Consider the following 13,513-nt stretch of genomic DNA (forward strand, 5'->3'; position numbering starts at 1 on the left):
AACTGTGTCCTGTCAAAGTAGGCCGATACACGATGTACTGACGGAGTTATGCAAGAAGTTGGAGCACAGACTGAACTGTGAGGACGTTTCTATTTACACATCCAGAGGAAAGGCTGCGAAATACAACTTTTGCATAAACATCCGACTCAAACAGGAAATGTGAGAAATTACAAGCACAATGACGTGTCAAAGCTGATTCTATTTCGTGTTGTCTTGTTAATACTAAAGCATTGACAAAATGCATAGATTTATTGTGGCAACTGGTAATAGAGACGGTTTGACATATTTTATACACAGTTAGGGAGTTAAATCTAGACAATTTGGAATTTTCAAACTCAAGTATATTAATATTCAAGTATATCATAAATAATTATAATTATTTTTCACAAATAAAACAATGTCCCCAAGAAAATTTTGCATAATAATGATGATGATGATGATGATAATAATAATAATAATAATAATAATCATAAAAGTGCTGTCCAAAAAGATATTGAGGTTTTTCTTTTAAAGTGCAACAATAAAATATTAGGAAAGAGATTCTAAAATACCATACAAATGCCAGTCTGAGCATTTGAGTTTTTAGAAGTTTTCTACACTGAGGCACCAAATTAAATAAACAAATTAATACAGTGAATTAAAAAACAAAACATCAAAACAGGCATCAAAGTAGCTGAAATCTGTACTGTAACTGTACAAATCCTACACCACCGATCATCCACCACTGAAAATGAATATGGGATGACACATCTGCTGCGCTTCAGGAAAGACACACACAATGACTTCGATCTATCCTTATCAATCACACTTTTATTAAAACTCACAACATGATAACATTAATAAATTAACACTCTGCAAGGTCATAAATATTCAAACTTTAAATAAAAAATGTAATATCTGCTATTATTCTATATATTTCTCTCATAAACTCATCACATAAAAATACTCTATAAAGAATATAATGTAACGGAATGAATACTGAGGTATTTTGGACTGTTGGTATGTTTTCATTGACAAAATGTTGAGGCAAGAGGAATAAAGAGCTGCGTATTTGAATACTCTGAGTTTTTATTAAAATAGACCCGATGTAGATCAGGAGAAGCTGTTGATTTCTGTCTTCATTTCCTGCAAAACAAAAAAGAAAAAACTCAAACTATAAAGCACGTCAACACTGATGAATGTGATTCTGTGACATGAAAAGAGGAACAGCACATCGGTTTTGTGGATTGTACCTTTATGAGCTCCATCTTGTTGTAGTTGTTTCTGTGTCTGTAGATGCACTGAGCCAGCAAAGCGTAAAGCTTCTCCAGCGGCTCCACCTCAGCGCCTTCGGTTTTAGCCACGGCTCTGTTCAGGAGATCCTGAAAAACACAAACAACTTGACCGTAGAGCCGCAACAAGTAATCCATTACTCGATTGAATCAGAAATGTTTAAATTCTCTGATTGCAGCTTTTTACATGTTTTTTTTTTTTTTTTTGGGGGGGGGGGGCATTTTTGGCTTTATTTGACAGGTTAATGAAGAGACAGATAGGAAAGCAGGGAGAAGAATGAGGGTTAGACGTGCAGCAAAGAGCCGTGAGTGGGAATCAAATCCAGGCCTCTGTGTCAGGGATTATCCCCTGTTCCTGGGTCGCCCACTCAACCTGTTGCGCTATCGGGGAGCCCACAGCTTCTTAAATGTTAATAATTTCTGGTTTCTTTCCTCCTCTGTAGACATATCTTTGGGTTGCGGATTGAGTTATTAATGGGCATTTTTCACCATTTTGTAACATTTTATAGACCAAACATCCATCCATCCACACCACTCCTCATTAGGGTCTAGAGTCTATCCCACATGACTTAGGGCGAAGGCAGGGGACACCCTGGACAGATCGCCAGTCTATTACAGGTGACCTGGGACAAACAATCACACTCGCATTCACACATGGACAGTTTAGAGTTACCAGTTAACCTCAGCAGATTTTTGGACTGTGGGAGGAAGCCGGAGAACCCGGAGAAAACCCACACATGCACAGAGAGAACATGCAAACTTCATGCAGAAAGATCCCTGGAATGTGAGGACATGAACTGGGATCTTCTAGCTGCAAGGTGAAAGTGCTAACCACCAAGTCACCATGCAGCCCGAGATCAAACAACAAATTGAATAATAGAGAAAATGCATAATAACTGTCAATCTAAAGTTGAATTAATACAGTACTACTCTATCAAGAGGTCGCCTGGTTTCACACCTCTGAATCATTTCTTGCTGCCCCTCCATCACATATTTTTAGGTTCTTGTTTAAAACACACTCAACAAGTGTCATCTATGAGCTATAAATCAGTATTGTTGGGGAGGGAAGGCTGCAGCAGCTTCCTGCTGGTTTCCTGTCTGTAAGCAGCTCTGCAACAGTCACTGCTGCAGTGCATCAACCTGCTGCTGAAGACTCAGTCTGCAGTTATTACAGTGGGTACAGAAAGTATTCAGACCCCTTGAAATTTTTCACTCTCTGTGTCATTGCAGCCATTTGCCAAAACCAAAAAAGTTAATTTTATTTCTCATTAATGTACACTCAGCACCCCATCTTGACAGAAAAAAGCATCTTGACATTTCCTGCTTTTTTGTACAGTGATAGAAGACAGATGGAACTGTCTTGTAGAAAAATTTGGGGTCTCTGGTACCTGTCCCACACTGAGATTTTTGCCACCAAATATAGCCAATTAAAAAATCTCGTCCAACTTTGGGAGCTCATATTTTCCAAACTGAGGTACCTAGAAAGCTCCAGTTTGCTAAGTTATCACACAAGTTTGTGTAGAATGGAACCCAGGGGTGTTAGAACACTTCTGTGCAGTATTTCTAGTACTTTTAAGGTCCCAAACCCCACTCGTGGGTAGGTATCTCTTAATTTTTAGCATTTTTAGCAAGCCCCCACGGCCTGCAGAGTGTAGGGAAACACCTGGGGATGTTTGTGGGGCACTAGCTACATGCAGAGGCCTTGTCTACCAACTCACAGCTCTCTGGTATGTGTAGAGGCTGAGAAATAACCACTTAAAGATGCAAAAAAAAAATGCTGGCGAGGCTTTTTATAGCCCAAATTCTGAAAATTTCAGACCCCCATAACTCAGAAACTATTTGAGCTACAGGCCTACAATTTTGCATAGAAAGTACTTTTCTCACTGTCTAATGGCATACAAATTTAGGACTAATTTGAAAATGGTGCGGCAACCACCATCTGGTGAAACCACACGGAAAGACCCTGGAGCAAAATTGCAGTGGGCAGATGTGCAAGACTGATTGGGACCTATCCACACAGACTTACTGCTGTGATTGCAGCCAAAGGTGCATCTACTAAATACTGACTTGAAGGGGGTGAATAATTATGCAAACAATTATTTTCATTTATATAATTTTCTTTCATTAACATTACTTTATAGAAATCTGTTATCACTTTGACATTAAAGAGTTTTTTCCAATAAATTGTTCTGTTAAAAAACCTAAATTTTATTGACCATGATTGATTTATGAAAGCAATAAAAGGGTAAACATCAAAGGGGGTGAATACTTATGATAGGCACTGTATATGGCACCAAACAGAACAAGACAGCAGTCATGTAGTGAAGCTTTGCAAATGAGCTTCTGTGATAAATGCTGTGTTGTGTGTTATCAGTTCATACCCTGTGCGCGTCCTTGTACAAATTAATTCATTATGTGTTGAACAAAAAAACATGTTAAAGCTGAAAATCACCAAAATGAAAAACCTGGTGTGAAGCAGGTTTATTTATATATTTAGGTGATCTAAACTTTTTATATCACCAACAGAGTGCAGTGTCTGTACTGTGTAGAAATGTCTTCTTTTAAGTTAAAAAGGCATGATGAAATAAGGCATGGTGAAACAGCTCGACATTCATGAGTTTGATTCCACACGAGATGTAGCTGTGCAACACCTTATAAGTAACTGGTAACACTGATGCTGTGGAAGAAATTATTTTTCTTATTTTGGCAGCTTTTTCTGACCTGTCCTCTCCGTTCTCATAGGTGGAAAGCTGCCTCAATGTATGATCCAAATCTCTGAAAAGCTTTGCTTCAGTTTCATTTTTCTGTGTGGCTGTTTCTTGTGGCAAAGGAAATGGTAACATACAGCAGAAGAGAGGGAGAATGTAGACTGAGATAATCGGATATTTGCAGGCTTTTACCTGCAGCTGACATCCGGTGTATCAGACAACCCGTCATAAGAAGCTCCAGAAGGTAACAGCTACTGTAGAAAACCGTCCACTCACATACACAGAGTTATTCATCGACTCACCTTTAGTTTGTTGCGGTCAACGACCAGCGACGGCATCTTGTCAACCTCCACAGATCTATCTCTGTTGAACAGCTGGTCCAGGGCGGCTTTGGTGGCTCTCGTCTCACGATTTCTCTGCCTCCCTGAAGACGAATACACGAAAGCAGATGTAATTTTTTCTGAAGTTTATCACTTTTAAAAGAGCTTTGGTGCAAAAGTTGGCGAGCTTTTCACAAAGAAAGCAGGGGGACGGACAGAGCTACTGCAGGATACCTGAAGGTGGAGTTAGTTGCAGTCTAATTTAGGAGATTTTCTTCACTAAAAATAAAATGCTATTTAATAAATGGTTATGTTATTATTATAGTGACAAATAGGGGTGGACGGTATAAACGGTATAAACAGTATACGGTATAAATTTGGCCTACAATAGAGATTTTAGTCATACCGTCCTGTCGCAGTAGGTGATGACGTCATCAAAATGCATCAAGCTTAGCGGCTACATAAAAAAATGGCAACGAGCAGCAGCGAAAGCGTGAACGAGGAGGAACTCGTCAAAAAGACCGGAGCAACGTCGATAATATGGACCTGGTTCGGATTTAAGGTGTCTGACAGTGAGCAAGAAAACATAATCTGCAAGATATGTCGGGCAACAGTCATCGCCAAGAAGGGTAACACGAGCAATCTGTTTTACCACCTGAAAACAAAACACACTGTCGAATATGCAGAGAGCCAAAGAATGCGTGCTGCTACTCAAACACCTTCGACTTCGAGTGGGAAGAAAAATGTTGCCTCTGCACACCAGTAAGTCTCCATCACTCAAGCTTTTTTAAAAGGCACGCCATACGATAAAAAAAGCCAGCGGTGGGCTGACATCACTAAATCTATTGCAATTTTTTTGTGCAAAGACATGTTGCCTTTCCGGGCCGTAGAGGGAAGTGGCTTTTAGGCATGGTCAAGACTTTTGATTCATGGTACGTGGTACCAGGCCGCAAATATTTCAGTGATGTTGAAATACCAAAACTACATGCGGAGGTCCGCAAAAAAGTAGAAACGGAGCTCCACGCTATGAAACACTACGCAACCACCACAGACTTATGGTCGAGTCGCACAATGGACCCTTATCTTAGCCTTACAATTCATTATATTGACGATGAGTGGAAGTTGCGCTGCAAATGCCTGCAAACTTCGTATTTCCCTGACGATCATACAGGGAGTTGATTGCCCAGGGACTGAGAGAGGCACTGGACGCATGGGGACTTGACGAAAAGTTACAAGTCTGCATCACCACTGACAACGGTGCCAATGTTGTCAAAGCAGTGGGGCTCAATGATTGGACACGACTTCAGTGCTTCGGACATAGGCTTCATCTTGCTATCGGATTAATAGCAAGCTACTGCCTGCTACCTATGGTAAAGCTATCTTTTTTTTTCTCTGGGGTAATTCTCTCCTGTAGATTTGATAACACAGGTACAGCTGCGCTCATAAGTTTACATACCCTGGCAGAATTTCTGATTGGGTTTTGGGTAGTTTCTGTTGTCATTATGATTTGAAAAGAGTAAACACAATTGTTTGACAATAAATGGCTTCACAAAATCACTAACCATGAGTGAAAAGAAAGTTTTGCGTTATTATTTTTATTCTCTGAAAGCTGGCCAAAAAATTAAAAATTCCACCAGGGTATGTAAACTTATGAGCACAACTGTATCATGTTACTGTCATCTCCTTAATATTTTGTTTGCTCTGGTGTTGTCACGAATCAGAGTTGGTGGACCCGAGCAGAGAGCCACACATCCAAGACCTGAGGAGATGTAAATGGTTTATTGGAGGGAGTGATAATGGCGGACGGAGAAAGCCAGGGTGTAGGAGCGGGGGGTTCTGGGCAGGAGTGGGGGGTCCAGGCAGGAGTGGGGGGTCCAGGCAGGAGTGGGGGGTCCAGGCAGGGGTGGGGGGTCCAGGCAGGGGTGGGGGGTCCAGGCAGGGGTGGGGGTTCCCGGACAGCTGGCTGCGTGAAAGCAGGAGAAAACACGATCAAAATCAAACAGAAACTCAAACAGAAAACGTCAAAGGGCAAGAGAGCAAACCGAACTGCATGGTTTCTGGTTCAATACTCTGGCAGGGAGTGGAAGGCTGAGCCGGTCTTTATTGCAGTGGTGAGTCGTTAGTGAGATGGTTGTCAGCTGCCCGGGAGACGTGGAGATAGTTGATTACCTGAGTGGAGTCAGCTGAGAAGCTTGACTCCACTCAGGCACTGAGCTGTAGGGGGAGAGACAGGGCAGAGGAGCGGATGGGAGACAACCAGACAAACAGGACAGAGGAGCGGACGGGAGACAACCAGACAGAGACAGGGCAGAGGAGAGGATGGGAGACAACCAGACAGACAGACAGGACAGAGGAGCGGAACTGTGACAGTACCCCCCCCTCAACGGGCGCCTCCCGGCGCCCCATGGACCAAACCAAAGAGGGGCCCACTGGGGCAACCAGGGAGTAGACAGACACACTGACAAACACAGGGACCAGACAGAGCGGAAGGAACCAAAAGGACAGGAAGGGCAGAACGGGAGAGGGAATGAACTAAGACTGGGCTGAACTGAACGGAACTGAGGACAGGGCTGGACTGAGAGAAGGGAAGGACAGGACTGGACTGGAGTGAAGGACAGGACTGAAGTGAAGGACAGGACTGGAGTGAAGGACAGGACTGGAGTGAAGGGAAGGAAAGGACAGGACTGGAGTGGACTGGAGTGAAGGGAAGGAAAGGACTGGACAGGACTGGACTGGGAAGGAAAGGACTGGACAGGACAGGACTGGACTGGGAAGGAAAGGACTGGACAGGACAGGGAAGGAAAGGAAAGGACTGGACTGGGAAGGAAAGGAAAGGACCGGACTGGGAAGGAAAGGAAAGGACCGGACTGGGAAGGAAAGGAAAGGACCGGACTGGGAAGGAAAGGAAAGGACCGGACTGGGAAGGAAAGGAAAGGACCGGACTGGGAAGGAAAGGAAAGGACCGGACTGGGAAGGAAAGGAAAGGACCGGACTGGGAAGGAAAGGAAAGGACCGGACTGGGAAGGAAAGGAAAGGACTGGACGGAAAGGAAAGGACTGGACTGGACGGAAAGGAAAGGACTGGACTGGACGGAAAGGAAAGGACTGGACTGGACGGAAAGGAAAGGACTGGACTGGACGGAAAGGAAAGGACTGGACTGGACTGGACGGAAAGGAAAGGACTGGACTGGACGGAAAGGAAAGGACTGGAAGGAAAGGAAAGGAAAGGACTGGAAGGAAAGGAAAGGAAAGGACTGGACTGGAAGGAAAGGAAAGGAAAGGACTGGACTGGAAGGAAAGGAAAGGAAAGGACTGGACTGGAAGGAAAGGAAAGGACTGGGCCGGGCTGGACTGAGCGGAGCTAGGGACAGGACTGGGCCGGACTGAACTGGACTGAACTGAACTGAGGGCAGGACTGGACAGAACTGAACTGAGAGCAGGACTGGACTGGACTGGACAGGACAGAACTGAGAGCAGGACTGGACTGGACTGGACAGGACTGAACTGAGAGCAGGACTGGACTGGACTGGACAGGACTGAACTGAGAGCAGGACTGGACTGGACTGGACAGGACTGAACTGAACTGAGAGCAGGACTGGACTGGACTGGACTGGACTGAACTGAACTGAGAACAGGGCAGGACGGGGACTGGATCGGACTGAACTGAGAACAGGGCAGGACGGGGATTAGGCTGGCCAGACAGTAGCTCCGGGGGTCGGCCCGAAGGCAGAACTGTCCGGGGATGGACAGGGCGGAGGGTCTGCTCCGGAGGATGGACCGTAGGCTGGACAGGCCGGGGATGGACAGGGCGGAGGGTCCGTTCCGGCGGGCGGACCGTAGGTCGGACTAACTGGGGAAGAGTGGGCCGGAGGGTCCGTTCCGGTGGGCGGAGGATCCGTTCCGGCGGACGGACCGTGGGCCGGACTGGCCAGGGATGGGCAGGACGGAGAGTCCGTTCCGGTGGGCGGCCTGGGGGTCGGACTGGACGTGGATGAGCAGGGCAGAGAGTCCGTTCCGGTGGGCGGCCTGGGGGTCGGACTGGACGTGGATGAGCAGGGCAGAGAGTCCGTTCCGGTGGGCGGCCTGGGGGTCGGACTGGACGTGGATGAGCAGGGCAGAGAGTCCGTTCCGGTGGGCGGCCTGGGGGTCGGACTGGACGTGGATGAGCAGGGCAGAGAGTCCGTTCCGGTGGGCGGCCTGGGGGTCGGACTGGACGTGGATGAGCAGGGCAGAGAGTCCGTTCCGGTGGGCGGCCTGGGGGTCGGACTGGACGTGGATGAGCAGGGCAGAGAGTCCGTTCCGGTGGGCGGCCTGGGGGTCGGACTGGACGTGGATGAGCAGGGCAGAGAGTCCGTTCCGGTGGGCGGCCTGGGGGTCGGACTGGACGTGGATGAGCAGGGCAGAGAGTCCGTTCCGGTGGGCGACCTGGGGGTCGGACTGGACGTGGATGAGCAGGGCAGAGAGTCCGTTCCGGTGGGCGGCCCGGTCGAGGCTGGGCAAGCCGGAGGGTCCGTCTCGGGGGCCGGACCGGGCGGAGGGCCCACTTCAGAGGGTGGCCTGGCGGCCGGACGGGCCAGGACTTGACAGACAGGGTGGATCGTTCAGGGGGACGGCCCGGGGGCCGGACAGACAGGGTGGATCGTTCAGGGGGACGGCCCGGGGGCCGGACAGACAGGCGGGGCCGCTCCGGCGGACGGCTCCGAGGCCGGACAGGGCAGAGGGGCCGCTCCGGCGGACGGCTCCGAGGCCGGACAGGGCAGAGGGGCCGCTCCGGCGGACGGCTCCGAGGCCGGACAGGGCAGAGGGGCCGCTCCGGCGGACGGCTCCGAGGCCGGACAGGGCAGAGGGGCCGGGCTGGAGGCTGAACTGGGGGCGGAGCCGGGTCCGGTGGGTCCTCCGGGGGCGGAGCCGGGTCCGGTGGGTCCTCCGGGGGCGGAGCCGGGTCCGGTGGGTCCTCCGGGGGCGGAGCAGGATGGGAAGCGCAAGGCCTCTTCCTGGACTTGGGGGAGACCCCAGGCCCCTCCAAAACCGCCGAGGCTCCAGGAAGCGGAGGCGGGGCGTCGACGGCCTCCTCAGGGAGCGGAGGCGGGGCGTCGACGGCCTCCTCAGGGAGCGGAGGCGGCGCAGGATCCAGGGGCCCCTCCGGGGGCGGCGCAGGATCCAGGGGCCCCTCCGGGGGCGGCGCAGGATCCAGGGGCCCCTCCGGGGGCGGCGCAGGATCCAGGGGCCCCTCCGGGGGCGGCGCAGATGGGAAGGCGCAGAGCCTCCTAAGGGGCTCAGGGAAGGCTTTATGGCCTTCTAAGGCCGCTGAGGTTGCGGGGACTGAAGGCGGAGCGTCGTCGACCTCCGCGGGGACTGAAGGCGGAGCGTCGTCGACCTCCGCGGGGACTGAAGGCGGGGCGTCGTCGACCTCCGCGGGGACTGAAGGCGGGGCGTCGTCGACCTCCGCGGGGACTGAAGGCGGGGCGTCGTCGACCTCCGCGGGGACTGAAGGCGGGGCGTCGTCGACCTCCGCGGGGACTGAAGGCGGGGCGTCGTCGACCTCCGCGGGGACTGGAGGCGGGGCGTCGTCGACCACCGCGGGGACTGGAGGCGGAGCGTCGTCGACCTCCGCGGGGACTGGAGGCGGAGCGTCGTCGACCTCCGCGGGGACTGGAGGCGGAGCGTCGTCGACCTCCGCGGGGACTGGAGGCGGAGCCGGGAACTCCTCCGGGGCCGGAGCGGAAGCCGGGGGGTCATGGTGCCTCCTGGCCTTGCGTCTTCGACGGCCAGGCCGCTTGGCAGGTGGTTCTATGGGCGGCAGGGAGACAGGGCCCGGCTGGCTGCCAGGGGAGCCAGTAGGCGGGTCGCTCAGAGGAGCACTCACGAAGTCACGGAGGTAAGCAGGTAAGTGGTTAACTAATCCGGGTCGCTGGCCTGCTAGCTTGCGGCCCAGGGTTATGCTTGCGTCTTGGGGGTCTTCCCTCCACTTTTCCCACAACTCGTATAGCACATTGAAGAAAATGCTGTGCTCCTCGCAGGAGGAGAAGAAGTCTATGGGCGTGTCCGGAGTTAGGGACTGAGTGTCGGCAGGGTCCGGGGCTGGTGGCACAGGTGGAAGGGAAAATGGTTCGGGCTGGGCTGGGGACGAGCAGACTTGGTTGAGCAGGGTGACGAAGTGATTTAATTGTGCTTTTGCGGCGGCAACATCCTGTAGGGCTTGGCTATATTGAAGAATCCGGGTCGGGTCGGGGGCTTCCTGGGAGATTTGGCTAGCTAAGACGGCGAGTTGGGAGCACAGCTTCTGGTAATTGGTTGAGAGCAGACGGAAGGTTTGGTGAAGTTGCCTGATGTCGAATGGCGTGGGCGGGTGCGGTCTTGGCGGTGAGTTCTCCGGGTCCATGTTTCGGCCAGAGTATTCTGTCACGAATCAGAGTTGGTGGACCCGAGCAGAGAGCCACACATCCAAGACCTGAGGAGATGTAAATGGTTTATTGGAGGGAGTGATAATGGCGGACGGAGAAAGCCAGGGTGTAGGAGCGGGGGGTTCTGGGCAGGAGTGGGGGGTCCAGGCAGGAGTGGGGGGTCCAGGCAGGAGTGGGGGGTCCAGGCAGGAGTGGGGGGTCCAGGCAGGAGTGGGGAATCCAGGCAGGAGTGGAGAATCCAGGCAGGAGTAGGGGTTCCAGGCAGGGGTGGGGGTTCCAGGCAGGAGTGAGGGTTCCCGGACAGCTGGCTGCGTGAAAGCAGGAGAAAACACGATCAAAATCAAACAGAAACTCAAACAGAAAACGTCAAAGGGCAAGAGAGCAAACCGAACTGCATGGTTTCTGGTTCAATACTCTGGCAGGGAGTGGAAGGCTGAGCCGGTCTTTATTGCAGTGGTGAGTCGTTAGTGAGATGGTTGTCAGCTGCCCGGGAGACGTGGAGATAGTTGATTACCTGAGTGGAGTCAGCTGAGAAGCTTGACTCCACTCAGGCACTGAGCTGTAGGGGGAGAGACAGGGCAGAGGAGCGGATGGGAGACAACCAGACAAACAGGACAGAGGAGCGGACGGGAGACAACCAGACAGAGACAGGGCAGAGGAGAGGATGGGAGACAACCAGACAGACAGACAGGACAGAGGAGCGGAACTGTGACAGGTGTTACACTATGCTTTTAATTAGATCCATGTCTTGATTTAGGCCTACTGTAGAATTTACAAGTGTTTTGTCATTAGGGCTGCTGGTCTAATAATTTCTTTTTGTCTACTTTTTCAACAGAGTCGAGTGTCAAAGAGCCCCGGATTGAGCGGGCAGTTGGGGTCTGCAAGAAAATTGTAAGTGCATTTTTGTACACTCATAAAAGAAAGAAAGCAATGGCCAAAGCCCAGGCTGAACTCCATCTGTCTCCTCACCGCCTCATCACAGAGACACCGACAAGATGGGGTTCACGGCAACAGATGATAGAATGAGTGCTGGAGCAGGAGAAGGCAATATCTCAGGTCCTAAAAGCAGAGAAAAAAAAAACCAGGCACCTGGTACCTACTTGGCAGGACCTAGATGTCTTGGAGTCAGTGAATAAGGTCCTGAGTCCTCTGGTCGAATTCACTGATGCCCTGTCTAGTGAAGAATACGTCAGCATGTCCTACCTCAAACCTGTGCTTCATCTTTTGAATAACAGTGTTCTGTCTGCTGACGAGAATGACACAGAACTGACCAAGAATATGAAGAAGACCATCCTCCAGTACTTAAATGAGAAGTACTCTGACCGTGGCACGGAGGACCTGTTAGATATTGCGTCCTTTGTGGATCCACGATTCAAGATGTCATACACTGCTGACAACCGAAAAGACTACATAAAGACTAAGGCGGTGGCGGCAATCCAAGCCCTTTTGGAAAGAGAAAATACAGCAGCATCCTCCACCGATTCACCTCCACATGCTGCCTGTGCAGATGAAGAAGTTGGACAACCTAGGAAAGTTAAGCGCACTCTGGGCAGCTTTTTCAAAAAGCCATCCATTCCTGGCCCAGCTGCTTTGGCTGACAGAGACCATTGATTTAGAAGTACAAAGTTACCTGCAGGCAATAGCTGTGGATGGAGAGGAAGACCCACTAGAGTGGCGGAAGCTGCAGCAGGCCATTTTTCCAAGGGTGGCAAGCCTGGCTCGCAAGTACTTGTGCATCCCAGCCACCAGTGCCCCGTCTGAAAGGGCATTTAGTACTGGTGGTAATGTTGTTACATGCCACCGGGCGGCACTGAAGCCAGAGAATGTGGACAAGCTTGTTTTCCTGGCCAAAACCTGCCATAAACTAAATGCTGCTCACTGTTTGATTTAGTGCTCACATACGCACAGATGTTGTAATTGTTAATCTTTGTTTACAGAGAAGAAAGCTATGGAACTTGAAATCCGTAACATCATAGGTGGCAAAATTGTAGTGTGCCACTAATCTGCACTAATCTTGTTTACGGCTTGTATTCAGTCCAATTCTCAAGTTTATTGTGGATTTTGCACTTCATTTTAAGTGCTTTGTGTTTTCTATGTTTGCAAAAGTTACCTATACTTGAAGTTTTTATTTAAATATCGGTGTGTTTATATTTTGTGTTATTTAAGAAAATTTAAAGCAGTACTTTGCACCACTGTGACATCTAAATTTACTATTTAATTTATATTACTTTATTTCATACTGCTTCAGTTACTCTCAGGTTCAGTGAATATTTTCTGATGTCTTTTATAATTGCAGTTTTTGCACTATAAATGTTATTATAAGTAACATTTCTGGCTTTTTCAGTTAATAGTTTCACAAACAACTTCCGAATGCCTTCAGTTAATCTTTGTATACAGAGGAAAAAAAATACAGAAAAAAAAATCCTTTACATGCGTAAGTGGCAAAATTGTTTTGTGCCACTAATTTGCACTAAAGTTTTGTTTACAAGCTTGTGTTCAGAGTTACCTAAGTTGAATGTTGATTTTGCACTGCATTTTAATTAATTTGTAGTTTTTATGTTTGCAAAAGTTACCCGTCGCAAGTTTCATTTAAATATTAGCATTTTTACATTTTCTGTTGTTTAAAAAAAGCGGCGCATTTTGCACTACAGTGACATTTCATTTTAATATGTGCCTTATTATTGCCTTGTTTTATACTGCTTCAATTCACAAGTCCAGTCATTTTCTATTACATCTTTTATAATTGCTCTTTTTTCACAATAAGTGTTATTGAAGTAACATTCTGGGCTGTTTTATATTAATAGTTTAGAA

This window comes from Acanthochromis polyacanthus, chromosome 11 (assembly GCF_021347895.1).
Source record: "Acanthochromis polyacanthus isolate Apoly-LR-REF ecotype Palm Island chromosome 11, KAUST_Apoly_ChrSc, whole genome shotgun sequence".
In the NCBI taxonomy this organism is placed as follows: Eukaryota; Metazoa; Chordata; class Actinopteri; family Pomacentridae; genus Acanthochromis; species Acanthochromis polyacanthus.